This window comes from Medicago sativa, chromosome 8 (genome assembly GCF_051527215.1).
Source record: "Medicago sativa cultivar Bolivia chromosome 8, Bolivia_mono, whole genome shotgun sequence".
Classification (NCBI taxonomy): Eukaryota; Viridiplantae; Streptophyta; class Magnoliopsida; order Fabales; family Fabaceae; genus Medicago; species Medicago sativa.
In genome coordinates, this window is record NC_140756.1 from 91,267,984 (window position 1) to 91,281,246 (window position 13,263).

The 13,263-nt window shown below is 37.1% G+C and overlaps 1 pseudogene; it reads left to right on the forward strand.

The window, feature by feature from the left end:
- Positions 1-2,176: 2,176 nt before the first annotated feature.
- On the forward strand, positions 2,177-13,011 carry LOC146903221 (uncharacterized; annotated as a pseudogene).
- The last annotated feature ends 252 nt before the right edge of the window (positions 13,012-13,263 follow it).

Genomic DNA, 13,263 nt, shown 5'->3' on the forward strand with positions numbered 1-13,263 from the left:
CAAAACACATTCCTTCTCTTCACCTTCCTTTTTTTTTTCTTTATTATTTAGCTCTTTTCTCTTCTGTTCCCTCCTCTTGTAAAACAACAACACAAAATAAAGTCCCAAAATTTCCTCCAGATCCGTCAACAACAACAACAACAACCAAGCATTATCCCACTAAGTGGGGTCGGCTATATGGATCAAATGACGCTATAGTGTTCTATCAAAAACTATATTTGGATCCAACTCATTGACCTCTAAATCTTTTCTAATGGTTTCTCTAATGGTTTTCTTAGGTCTTCCTTCCTCTAGATCCGTCATCACCTTCATTTCACACAAACCATCACTAAAATTTCCTCCAAGTCTGTGTTCATTCTCTGTTTGTAAACCCATATTCCCAAATTGCAATAAGAAAATTGCTTTTTTTGACAATGAATACTTCCAATTGACACAAGTAAATGATGTTAATGCTCCTGACGGTAGTTAACTACTGCTGGAAGATCCGCCGACAGTTAACAGCCGCTGGGACTCGGCAGTTGTTAACTGCCGTTGCTTTTTTCCCCCCAAAACCAGAAAACCCCAACCTCCCCTATTCACTCATCACCTTACCTCACCATTACCACACCCAAAAAAATCTCATTTCAAAAATTTGTGTCAAAATCTTGCTCCCAAATCATTGCTGATCGATTGCTAGGACGTTTCTACACACAACATGCATCAAAGAACAAGTATTACAACGTTAAAATCCATTACATTTGATTGATTTTTCTGGTTTTTTTTTTGTACTGTCACGTGTTGTAGCGGCAGTTAACTACCGCTGGGAGTGAGCGGCTGTTAACTGCCGCTGGATACTTAGAAAATTTTCAAATGGCAATAGCCACTGCCAAATTTTTTTTTTCATAAATTTTTTTTTCTTTTGTTTTTTTTTGGTTTGTTTATGTTATTATATGATATTAGATACATGTTTATTAATTAGTTTAGTAATTGTATGTTGTTTGTTTATAGATAAGGTTGAGAATGCGGGTGATGATCCGGGTGATTGATAGACGTTTGGAAAGTGCACCAAATACTATCGAAGTAGTAAAATTTCGATCACACGAGGACTGTTTTTAATCTCAATAATTCAACTACGTTGTACTTTAGGATGTGTAAAAGTTGTTTTGTTTTGCCACTAGGCAGTAGATTGGTTTGATTGCATAAAAGTAATTGCTGAAAATAAAATTGGTTTTTAAGATAAGAGAGAGATGAGTTTAGGTCTTTCGAATCATCTATGTTCCCCTAATTGGTATGTTGCACCTATTCGTATGAATGATTTTCTAGTCCCACGATAGTTAACAAAATAGTCCTAATCAATCCCTTGAGTTAGGACCCTCTTCTCAAACTACAGCCCCTAATCCCTTAGGTGGTCTAATAATCTTTGAAGGTTTGAAGTACGTTAACCTAATATCACTAATAAACGATTATCTACTCCTAGACTAACCATGTTTATTAGAACAATTCAATAGGTCTAAGTCGAAAGCTATGGTCAGTAGTCATTCGTTCTCACAAAATCATGTTTATATTTGATCAGGATATAAAAAGCATTAAGAACAATTGAATTGAATAAAAACTAGAATATCATTCACAATAAATAGAGTTTCACAACATCATGTATCAATTAGGGTTACAAAGAATCATCTCAGACCTAACCTCTAATGGATTTAGCTACTCATAATGGTGTTTACAAATAACATAATCATTAGAGGGATTAAAACATACACAAAGTGATGGGAGGATGAAGAAATCGTCCTCCTTGGTCGTCTTGCAGTCACAAAATCGCACTTTGCTCTCTGGAATTCGTAACCCTTGTTTTTGAAATAGACTTCAGCATAAATAGGCACAGAATATCGCCCAAATCGTGTCACGTTTTAAGTAAATCGTGACACGTTTTCACCTTGTAAAGCAAGAAACAAAATTAAGGTTTCTTCAAATCGTGGCACGTTTTACCAATCGTGCCACGTTTTTAAATGTCTAACCAAAACTTCTGAAGCTTCTCAAATCGTGTCACGTTTTAGACAAATCGTGACACATTTCCTTTCTTTGCGTTTTCTTCAGTTGTTCTGCTCTTTTTGCTGCATAAGTATTCTTGTGAACTCCCTTTTGTGATAAAAATACACATAAAATTACGTAATGACAAGATGTCACCAGTGATTGAAAACCTAGAGTTGTCGATTCCATTAAGGTTGAAGCTCCCGCTAAGGTCGAAGCTTCCGTTAAAGTTGAGGCTTCAAGCGTCAATTCTAATGTGTGGAAATTTCGTGACAACGAAGTGGACACGGCTCATTTCTTATCGACCCGAGACACATGAAAAGATAAAGACGAATTGCTCGGTTGGGTCCGTCGACAAGCAAATAGGGCTGGATTTACGGTTATCATTAGAAGATCTTGTGAAGGTAGAAATGCTATGTTGGAGTTGGTTTGTGAACGGAGCGGCGAGCACAAAGTACCGAAGACAAAAGTGAAGCATGAAGCAACGGGATCAAGAAAATATGGGTGTTTGTTCAAGGTTCGTGGATATGTCGTTAGGGAAGACAAATGCTTGGAAATTGGCTATTCTTAATGGCGTTCACAACCATGAGATGGTGCCGTATGTAGCAGGGCACCTTCTTGCCGGAAGATTAACGGAGGACGACAAGAAGATTGTACATGACTTGACCGATTCTTAGGTGAAACCAAAAAATGTTTTGACAAATTTGAAGAAGAAAAGGAAAGAGTCCATGACAAATATCAAGCAAGTCTACAATGAACGTCATAAATTTAAAAAGGCAAAAATGGGTGACTTGACGGAGATGCAATATCTAATCTCAAAGTTGGAAGAGAATGAATATGTTTATTACGTAAGAGAAAAAAAGGAAAATCAAACCGTTCAAGACATATTTTGGACTCATCCAACATCGGTAAAGTTGTTTAACAATTTTTCGACTGTTTTGATAATGGATTTCACGTACAAAACCAACTTGTATAGGATGCCATTGTTTGAAATAGTTGGAGTCACCTCAACCTATTTGACATATTCGGTTGGTTTTGCATTTATGACGTAGGAGAAGGAGGATAACTTTACTTGGGCTTTGCAAATGTTACTTAAACTTCTTGGACCAAATAGTGATATGCCTAAGGTGGTAGTGACCGACAGGGACACGAGTATGATGAATGCCGTAACAAATATTCTCCCCGGTAGTAGTGCAATACTTTGTTATTTCCATGTTGGCAAAAATGTTAGATCAAGAATCATCACCGATTGCAAAGTTAAACAAAATGTTGTTGTGGTGGATGAGCAAAAGAAGATTGTCGACGAGGAGAAGCATAGTAAGTTAGTTGATACCATATTTGATGCATGGGAAAAATTGGTTGAATCTCCTACTCAAGAGTTATATGCGGGTAATCTAGTGGAATTCCAAGATGCTTGTAAGGATCATCCGAAGTTTCTTCACTATGTTGAAACTACCATTTTGAAGCCTTTCAAGGACAAACTAGTGAGGGCATGGACGAACCTTGTGTTACATCTTGGGTGTAGGACCATGAATAGAGTTGAAGGAGCTCATGGTGTGGTGAAGGAATATTTGTCCACCTCCAAGGGTGATTTGGGTACTTGTTGGAAAAAAATAAATGAGATGTTGGCAAACCAATTTGGGGAGATACAATCATCGTTTGGTAGGAGCGTTACTGTATTGGAAAATCGATACAAAGATGTCACTTTGTACTCCGGGTTGGGGGGTCACGTGTCTAGACAAGCCATGAACTTTATTTTTGTGGAAGAAGAGCTGATAAGTGCCAAGAAGTGTTAATTTCATGTTATATTTCATGCACTTTTTGTTACTTGTTTTACAAGTTATTGAAGGAAAAGCCGAGAAATAAGTGTTAAATGCCTTATTACGCTTTATATATCTTACTCTATCCTTTTATGCAGGAATTAGCCTCAAGACACTGATCAAAGATCAAAAATCATGAAAAAGTACTATTTGGGCAGAAGCTGATCCAGGAGGCATGCAACTCGCACTCAAACTCGCAACTGCGAGTGCCAATGCGAGCAGCTCGCAACTGCGAGCTCCCTTACTCGCAGCTGTGAGTTAGGGCGGTTTGACCTCCTCATTTATGACGTGGCAGCATCTCATTGGGCTAGAAGAATCACTCGCATCTGCGAGTGATGCTGCTCGCATCTGCGAGCTCAAGCAGAACAGAGGCTATTAAATGCCCACTTGCTATTCCTTGAAATTATTATGTTGGGATCTTAGCTTGATATTTTCTTAGTTTTTCTCTTAGGTTTTAGTCTTAGAATTTCATAGAGAGAAATAGGGGAGATCATATAGAGTGAGAGTGATTTTGGAAGTTGGATTATTATTCCTTAGTTGAGACATCACAAGTGTAATGAATCCTTCCTTTTCAATCCATCCTTGCAAGGCTTCCATGATGATGTGTAGCTAAATACCCTTTGTTGGGATGAGAGGTACTTGATCCTTGCTAAACATGTAATCTTTTGATCTTGCAATATATGGTTCTAGCAATTTATATTCAATATTGTTGTTATTCTTGTGTTAATGCTTTCAATGAGATTCAAGATGATTTGGACACAAACTCTTGAATCTAAACCTAGAGTAGCAATATATCTTAGGTTAACTTCCTTGACATCTTTGTTAATCTTGTGATAATCACCATAATCAAGAGTTTAATGCTTTCGGATACTTAATCAGGCTGGACACGGTCGATTAGGTTATTTGATCGACTTTGTTATCGTTTAAGGGATTTGGACACGAATGTTTAAACGATACCTTAGAGTTAATTATATCGCTTTGGACACGAAGGATAGTTTAGAATTGATTGTGATAATGTTGTTTATAAAGCTAGAATTCGTATGGATCATTAGGTTACGTGTGACGCTTGGTTAAGGAACGCTACTCCTAACAAGTTTCAATCCTTATTTATCTCAACTTTTACTTTTTGCAAATTAGTTTAGCTAATCACATTTCAAACAAACAAGTAATCTTAATACTTGGAATGATAATTGATGTTAAACTGTCCTTGATAACGCACTATTCCCTGTGGAGACGATACACAAATACTTATCTTGTTTGATGCAGAAAACTACTTCATCAAAATGGAGCCGTTGCCGGGGAATGGTGTTTAGTTATCATAGATAGAATGATTGATTTATCATTTTAAGCATTCGTACATAATCCGTAAATAGTTTTCATTTCTTGATAGTTGTTTGTACTAACCCCTTGTTGATAAACAAAGAAAAGTTTCTTGTTAGTTGTTTCCGTTTTAGGATCATCACCTAGCCACAATCATGGTTGATCATGGTTATAGCAACTTCTATACTCCACCCGAGTATGAATCCTATCAACAATATCCTCAACATTCTTATGAAGATGAAAGATATTCGGTGATAGAAAATACTTTGAATATCTTCATGCAACAATCCATGATAAACATGCAAGATACCAACCAAAGATTGAAGACTTTATCACTTCAAATTGGGTTGATTCAAGCACAAATCATGGATAACCAAGCCAACAATCAATCCACTCTTAGAGAACAAGAAAATAATCCAAACATGTTTGAGAGAGTCGGAGAGATTGTTGAAGAAGTTGTTGTTCAAAATGAGGAAGTTACAACTGTTGATATTGAAGAAGTCACGGTGGTTGAGAAAAAGGAACGGTTAATAATCAAGGAAGATTTAAAGGAAGCAAGAGGGAAGAAAGTGAACAAGGTAGAAATCGATCGGGTAATTGATGAAATTTGCATCTTGTTCAGTAAACCAAAGCTAGGGAGGTCATGGACTCCAAATCATTTGTTCCTAAAGTTCATGGAATTCCTACCAAAACGTAGGGTTTCGAAAGATGATGTGCTATCCGTTTCATTTTGGCCACCCTAACAGAAAAGGCGTCGAGCTAACGACGTTAAACAAGCGCTTGTTGGGAGGCAACCCAATTTTGTAAGTCCATTTAGTGTTTTAATGCATAATTAGATATTAGAGTCATGTGCATGCATCAAAACATCCAAAAACAGAAGCCAAACAGAGAGCAAAAGTCTGAACCATAAGTACTCGCAACTGCGAGTAAAACAGCTCGCAACTCCGAGCAGGTGGATTTTGACTGCGTTGACTGCCAAAACTCTCGCATCTGCGAGTAGCTCTGCTCGCACCTGCAAGTAGTTGCAGTTTTGGGCAGTTACGAAACCCAAGGCCACCAATTCTCATTAACTCACAATCAACCACCCATTATCATATCATTTTCGGTTTTAGTTTCTCTCTCATCAAAACAAATCAAAAAATTTTCTCTCAACTTTGTTTAACCAACGTAAAACAACAAACCCTTAGAAGCAAAATCAACTTGCATTCAAGTCAAGCTTTAGAGTTAGAGCATCAAATCTGCACTTGCATTTCTTCATTGCTAACTAACAGGTTTGTGTTGTGATTCCATGCCTTTGTCTTTCTTTTTATTGTATGCATGAAACCCTAGGGTAGATGATTGTTCTGTTGATTCAAAAGCCATGCGAAATTGTTACCCATATGATGAAATTGAATCTTGCATAATTTGTAATGTTTGTCACTCTAAGCCACATTTGTTAAATAACCCTTTTGTAAATTTTGAAAATAAAATAAAATTAGGGGTTTTGTGGCACAAATTCGATTTTATGAACCAATGCATGATTCATTTCATCTAAATTGTCAAACAAAGGTCTTAAATGCTTTGTGTAGGTTTAGAACATCATGGCACTGAGAAAAGTTTGAAAAAGATGCGTTTTTTGCCAAAATCAGGGCAACTCGCATCTGCGAGTGAACCAACTCGCATCTGCGAGTATCATCCTGAACTCGCAACTGCGAGTGCATCTGCTTGCAACTGCGAGTTGCAGCAGAACTTGCTGCATGTTTCTGTGATTTTCAACTTTTTGAACCTGCAATTGTTTTATTTTGTTCCATACTGATTTTAATTGTATATTCTATGTTGTATGGTATTTTTTCTGGTTGTTTTGCAGGCATGGCACCTAAAAGAATTAATACGGGTAAGAGAAAGCAAGGCGAAACATCCGCAACCCAACCCCCACCCCAAAACTAGTCCTATAATCAGGAGAGATTTAGGTCTAGGTACCACCAGAACAGATACAATGCATTGCTTAAACAGTCTTTGTGGACTGAGAGAGTTGTTCAAATTAAACCGGATGGACCATATGAAAACTTTCACAAACTTTTCCTTGAGCAAGGGTGGGCCAGACTCCTAAACCCCATAACCAAAATCAACCAAGAGTTGGTGCGTGAGTTTTATGCTAACGCCCTTCCAGAGAATCCTCAAACCGACCCATTCACTTTTGAAACTTTTGTAAGGGGTAGGACAATCAAGTTTGATCGTGATGCCATAGACACATTCCTAGGAAATCCTTTTGACCTGGATGTTGAGGCTGAGAATGGGATTGATGATTTCCATAACAAACAAAACCTAGGTCACTTTCTCCTTGATGATGTTCACAATGAGATAAAAAAATTCATTATGCTAGAGGGGGAAACCTATGACAAAAGTGATGCGGGTAGAGAGCACATTGCCCAATATAAATTGATGAAACCACCGGCCAAACTTATCTTTCGGTTCATCTTACACAATGTGAAACCTAATAGTCATATGCTCGATTGCACCGTTGATGTTTGCCCATTAATTTATTACATTCTCAAAGGCATCAAGGTAGATATAGCCCGAACCATTGCTTGGCAACTAAAAAAGGTTGTGCTTCAAGGCCATGGTGAGCCAAAAAGCCGTCTCTCCTTCCCTGGTTTAATCATGGGTCTGATCAAAGACACCCACATGCGGTTGCCCACTGATTTTCATGAAGAGATCAAAAACCCCATCAATGATACTTTCATCACCCGTTACATCATGGGTGAATCTAAGAAAGATAAGGGTAAGGGTAAGCAAGCTTCATCTTCTCGGGCACCTCCCTCACAATCCGAGCCTCAAGATGGACCTATTCCATTCCCACCAGCAGCTGGTTTTGATTTTGCTAGCTATGTTCAATGGCAACATGAGAATAATTTACACAATCATAATATGTTGTCAGCCATTCATCGGGAAAACATGTACTTTCAGCAGTCTCAATACCTTATGCAGCAGCAATCTGGATACCCTCCGGAGATTATGGCACAATTCATGGCACCTCCAGCTTTTCAAGAGTATGTGAATTGGCCTGAGGACATGCCAAAACCCTATGGAGGGGGCAGTTTCTTTGCAGGTCAGGAGGATGCAAACATGGAGGAAGATGTTGGTGGTGATGGTAATGAGCAGGATGATCCAGAGCTGGTCCACAGTGCTACTTCAACCCCCCATGGGTCAGATGATGATGACATGCAGTCTTGAGGAGGAAGAAAAGATTTGAAAGCTAGTCCTTTTTGAGTGATATTTTATCAAGCTTTCAATCAATTCTTGCTGTCTTCCTTATTTTATTTTGTTTTCTCTTTTGTTAGCTTTGAACAATATTTTGTTGGTTATTTTTATTTTAGCACATGAACTCGTATTTTGTTACTTAGTCAGTACTTTGTTAAGTATTTTGGTTATTGATGTATGGTAACTTTTGTTTCATTTTAATTAGTATTATGATGTTCGTATTTATATTAGTATGGTTTAATTTTATTTTGTAGTATAATAATGTGTTAGCATTTTTCAAGTACTTCATTTGGTTTTAATTTAAAAGAATTGTGGAAGTTTCTTGCGTATCACTCTTGCTTAATTTCAAATCTCAGATGATTGATAATGATTCATAGTTGTGATTAAAGCGCAAAGCCAAGGTACAAGTTTCCAACTTTTCTAGGTTTTTACTCGAATATGGAACGAGTACTTTGTACAAATTTCATTTCATTTAGTTTTTTGCAATAATTTATTTATTTGTGAACCACTTAGTTCTAGCCTAGAAGTGAAACCTCAAGTGTTTGTACATATGCAAGGAGACCGGAATTCATTGTTTAACTCAATTATGTTATTTTAAATCCAATAATTGTTTTAAATTGTGTGAAGGCATGGAAGTGATCAAGGCACATTTTTGTTAATGAGTGAAACATACTTGACCACAAATAGCCTACCTTGTGAGAAGAGCGAGTATTTGCTAACCCACTTGAGCCAAATGAATCGGAGTCATCAATTATGAACTGTCAATTCATAAGCACAATGCTTGATGAAGTTGCCTTTAAATTTTTCAAAATTCAGTTCATTCTTGACGCACTTTAAGACTCTGATATGTTTTTAATTGTTGAACCCTAAACCTTCAATGTTTATTTGTCCCTTTTGCCTTAGAGTAGAGGAACATTCAAATAGGGTATTTTGATTCAAGTTGGGGAGAGAAGGTAGATGTAAATCTTATGTCAAGTATAATGGTGTAATTTTATCTTTGATCAAGACAACATGTTGTTGTAAATACAAAAAGAAAAGAAAAACAATGTGTACATGAAAAGAAAAAGAAAAAGAGAAAAAGAAAGAAAAATCCAAAAAGAAAATAAATTGTCAAGATCAAAGTTTGTCATGTTTAAGCACCAAGGGTTTGTAATGATTGGTAGATAAGATTGTGAATTTTAATGGTTGATACAAGGAATGTTCCTCTTTGATAGGCTTTTTGATTTCAATTGCCCCACATATGACATTTCTTTTGTAGCCAAGCCAAGTTATAACCCTCAAAGACCTTTTGATCCATGTTTTTATGCCTTTTGAAACGATATTTGGATAGACACATAACTTGATTGGAATGTTAACTTGATTGCCGGATGTGTGTTCATAACCCTCATTTATATATGTTTTCAATTGTTTATCTACTTTCAAAGAAGTGTGTTAGGTGTGGTTCGTAAATAAATGTATTATTGTTTTGAAATATTTGACATGAACTTTGTACTTAGGACTCATCTCATGTTAGTAGTAGAATTTTAGATTAGTTGGAAACTTAGACTTGCCCGCGCATTCACTTTCAAATCACTCATCTGAAATAATTTTCAAAAGCCTTTTGTACTTGTGTCTTGTCCTGTTAATTTGTTTGATTTTCAATCTTTTGTTTGAGGACAAACAAAGAGTTAAGTTGGGGAGAGTTTGATAAGTGCCAAGAAGTGTTAATTTCATGTTATATTTCATGCACTTTTTGTTACTTGTTTTACAAGTTATTGAAGGAAAAGCCGAGAAATAAGTGTTAAATGCCTTATTACGCTTTATATATCTTACTCTATCCTTTTATGCAGGAATTAGCCTCAAGACACTGATCAAAGACCAAAAATCATGAAAAAGTACTATTTGGACAGAAGCTGATCCAGGAGGCATGCAACTCGCAACTGCGAGTGCCAATGCGAGCAGCTCGCAACTGCGAGCTCCCTTACTCGCAGCTGCTAGTTAGGGCGGTTTGACCTCCTCATTTATGACGTGGCAGCATCTGATTGGGCTAGAAGAATCACTCGCATCTGCGAGTGATGCTGCTCGCATCTGCGAGCTCAAGCAGAACAGAGGCTATTGAATGCCCACTTGCTATTCCTTGAAATTATTATGTTGGGATCTTAGCTTGATATTTTCTTAGTTTTTCTCTTAGGTTTTAGTCTTAGAATTTCATAGAGAGAAATAGGGGAGATCATATAGAGTGAGAGTGATTTTGGAAGTTGGATTATTATTCCTTAGTTGAGACATCACAAGTGTAATGAATCCTTCCTTTTAAATCCATCCTTGCAAGACTTCCATGATGATGTGTAGCTAAATACCCTTTGTTGGGATGAGAGTTACTTGATCCTTGCTAAACATGTAATCTTTTGATCTTGCAATATATGGTTCTAGCAATTTATATTCAATATTGTTGTTATTCTTGTGTTAATGCTTTCAATGAGATTCAAGATGATTTGGACACAAACTCTTGAATCTAGACCTAGAGTAGCAATATATCTTAGGTTAACTTCCTTGACATCTTTGTTAATCTTGTGATAATCACCATAATCAAGAGTTTAATGCTTTCAGATACTTAATCAGGCTGGACACGGTCGATTAGGTTATTTGATCGACTTTGTTATCGTTTAAGGGATTTGGACACGAATGTTTAAATGATACCTTAGAGTTAATTATATCGCTTTGGACACGAAGGATAGTTTAGTATTGATTATGATAATGTTGTTTATAAAGCTAGAATTCGTATGGATCATTAGGTTACGTGTGACGCTTGGTTAAGGAACGCTACTCCTAACAAGTTTCAATCCTTATTTATCTCAACTTTTACTTTTTGCAAATTAGTTTAGCTAATCACATTTCAAACAAACAAGTACTCTTAATACTTGGAATGATAATTGATGTTAAACTGTCCTTGATAACGCACTATTCCCTGTGGAGACGATACACAAATACTTATCTTGTTTGATGCAGAAAACTACTTCATCAAGAGTGTGCTAGGAAAACCTTGTGCATCGAGGAGAAAACTTGCGGTTGTGTTCAAAGGACGTCGTATGGCCTACCTTGTGCATGCTTCATTGCTATGAAAATCCATCACAACAACCCCATTCGATTGGATGAGATACACCCGCATTGGCATAAGTTGTATATGGGTGAAAAAGAAAGTAATGAAGATTTGTTTTCGGTCGCGGAGGAATGGCGTGGTATTCAAGAACGTCTCGAAAGAGTTCCGTTCCAAATGAAACTAGAAATCAAAGAGGGTTTGCGGTTGTTAGCGTTTTCGGAGACCACATTGTTGTCACCACCTCCAAGAAAGGTGCCAACCAAAGGAGCTCCCAAAAAAATCAAAACTACATGTAGTAGGATCCCATCTTCGTGGGAGACTATCGATTCTCAACATCCGGAAAGTCAATCTTCACCATGAAAAAAATCTTCACAACCTAAAAGAAAAGGTGCTCGCATTGGCATTTCTCCGGTTCCGGTTCCTACGCCTATCTCGGTTTCAAGAAATTATGATCCATCGAATCCTATGTATTACATGCCAAAATTCATGAGACCATACATTGAGAGAATTGTGGATGTTATTCGTGACGAACATTGTGGGTTTAGGGCTATAGCCGAATCCGTGGGTTTGAAGGAAGAAAGTCATGTTATGGTGCGGAGAGCACTTATTAAAGAGTTGAAAGAGCATAGGAGCAAATACATCGAGATATATGCGAGCGAGACCCGATACAACTACATCTTGGATGGATTGTATCCTCCCAAAAATGCTACTCCCTCCGTTTCAAAATGAGTGTCACTTTAGCCAAAAAAATTTGTTTCAAAATGAATGTCGCTTTACATTTCCAATACAACTTTAATTTTTTTCTTCCAACTTTACCCTCTCAAACTTTTCTCTCACACAATTTTCAATGCAACTTTAAATTTGTCTTTTTCTAATAAAGTAAGGACAGTTTAGTAAAAGCGTTATATCCAATGATTATTTCATTCCATTTCTTAATCTGTGTGCCAAAGCCTAAAGCGACACTCATTTTGAAACGGAGGGAGTAGTAGTTTTGCACCTCCCGGCAAATGGTTGACATTGCCGGATATGGGACACATCGTTGCATCTTGTTACAATAGGTCGGTGTTAGAGATGACTACCTACTTAGACTACATCTCCGAGACTTTTTCCCACTTAGAGGTCGGCCTCCGGTTAACCCGAAAAGCAACATGATTTGCCTTGGTCTAATCCCAAATCAATTTGTACTTCTTTCGTTAAAAGATGGTTGCCCACTACCTCCATCATCCACGGAGTGGAAGCTACACAGGGGCGACGAGGCGGCAACATGGGAGGATGAATTCTTGGATCAACACGATCGTTTCCGAACACTCATGGACATTGAGCTAAAAGAGAGACCAGTTCCACCAAAAAAACCAACAAATCAAGACAATCCAATTATGTTTGATGACACTCCGGCAAACACCGAATTTGAAGATGTTCTGGAACATTTAGATGATTTGCTTTTATTGGATGAAATGTGACACTTTTTGGTCGGTGTTAATCCGTTTTTTGGTTGATACGCGCCGACGTATTTTTTTTGGATATATAATGTAATGACCAATTTTTTGGGTGATATGTAACTAACCTTTAACTATATATATATATATATATATATATATATATATATATATATATATATTTGAGTTTCGCATTTATTATAAATTAATGTACTTTATGTGTATTGTGTCGCATAATGTGGAAAATTTGACGAATTTCAAACAATTGTGAAACGTTAACGCATTATCGGTTTTGTGTAATGTTATCGAATAATTGATAAACTATGAAATGTTGATGTTTGTGATTGCTGGATGTTGTTGT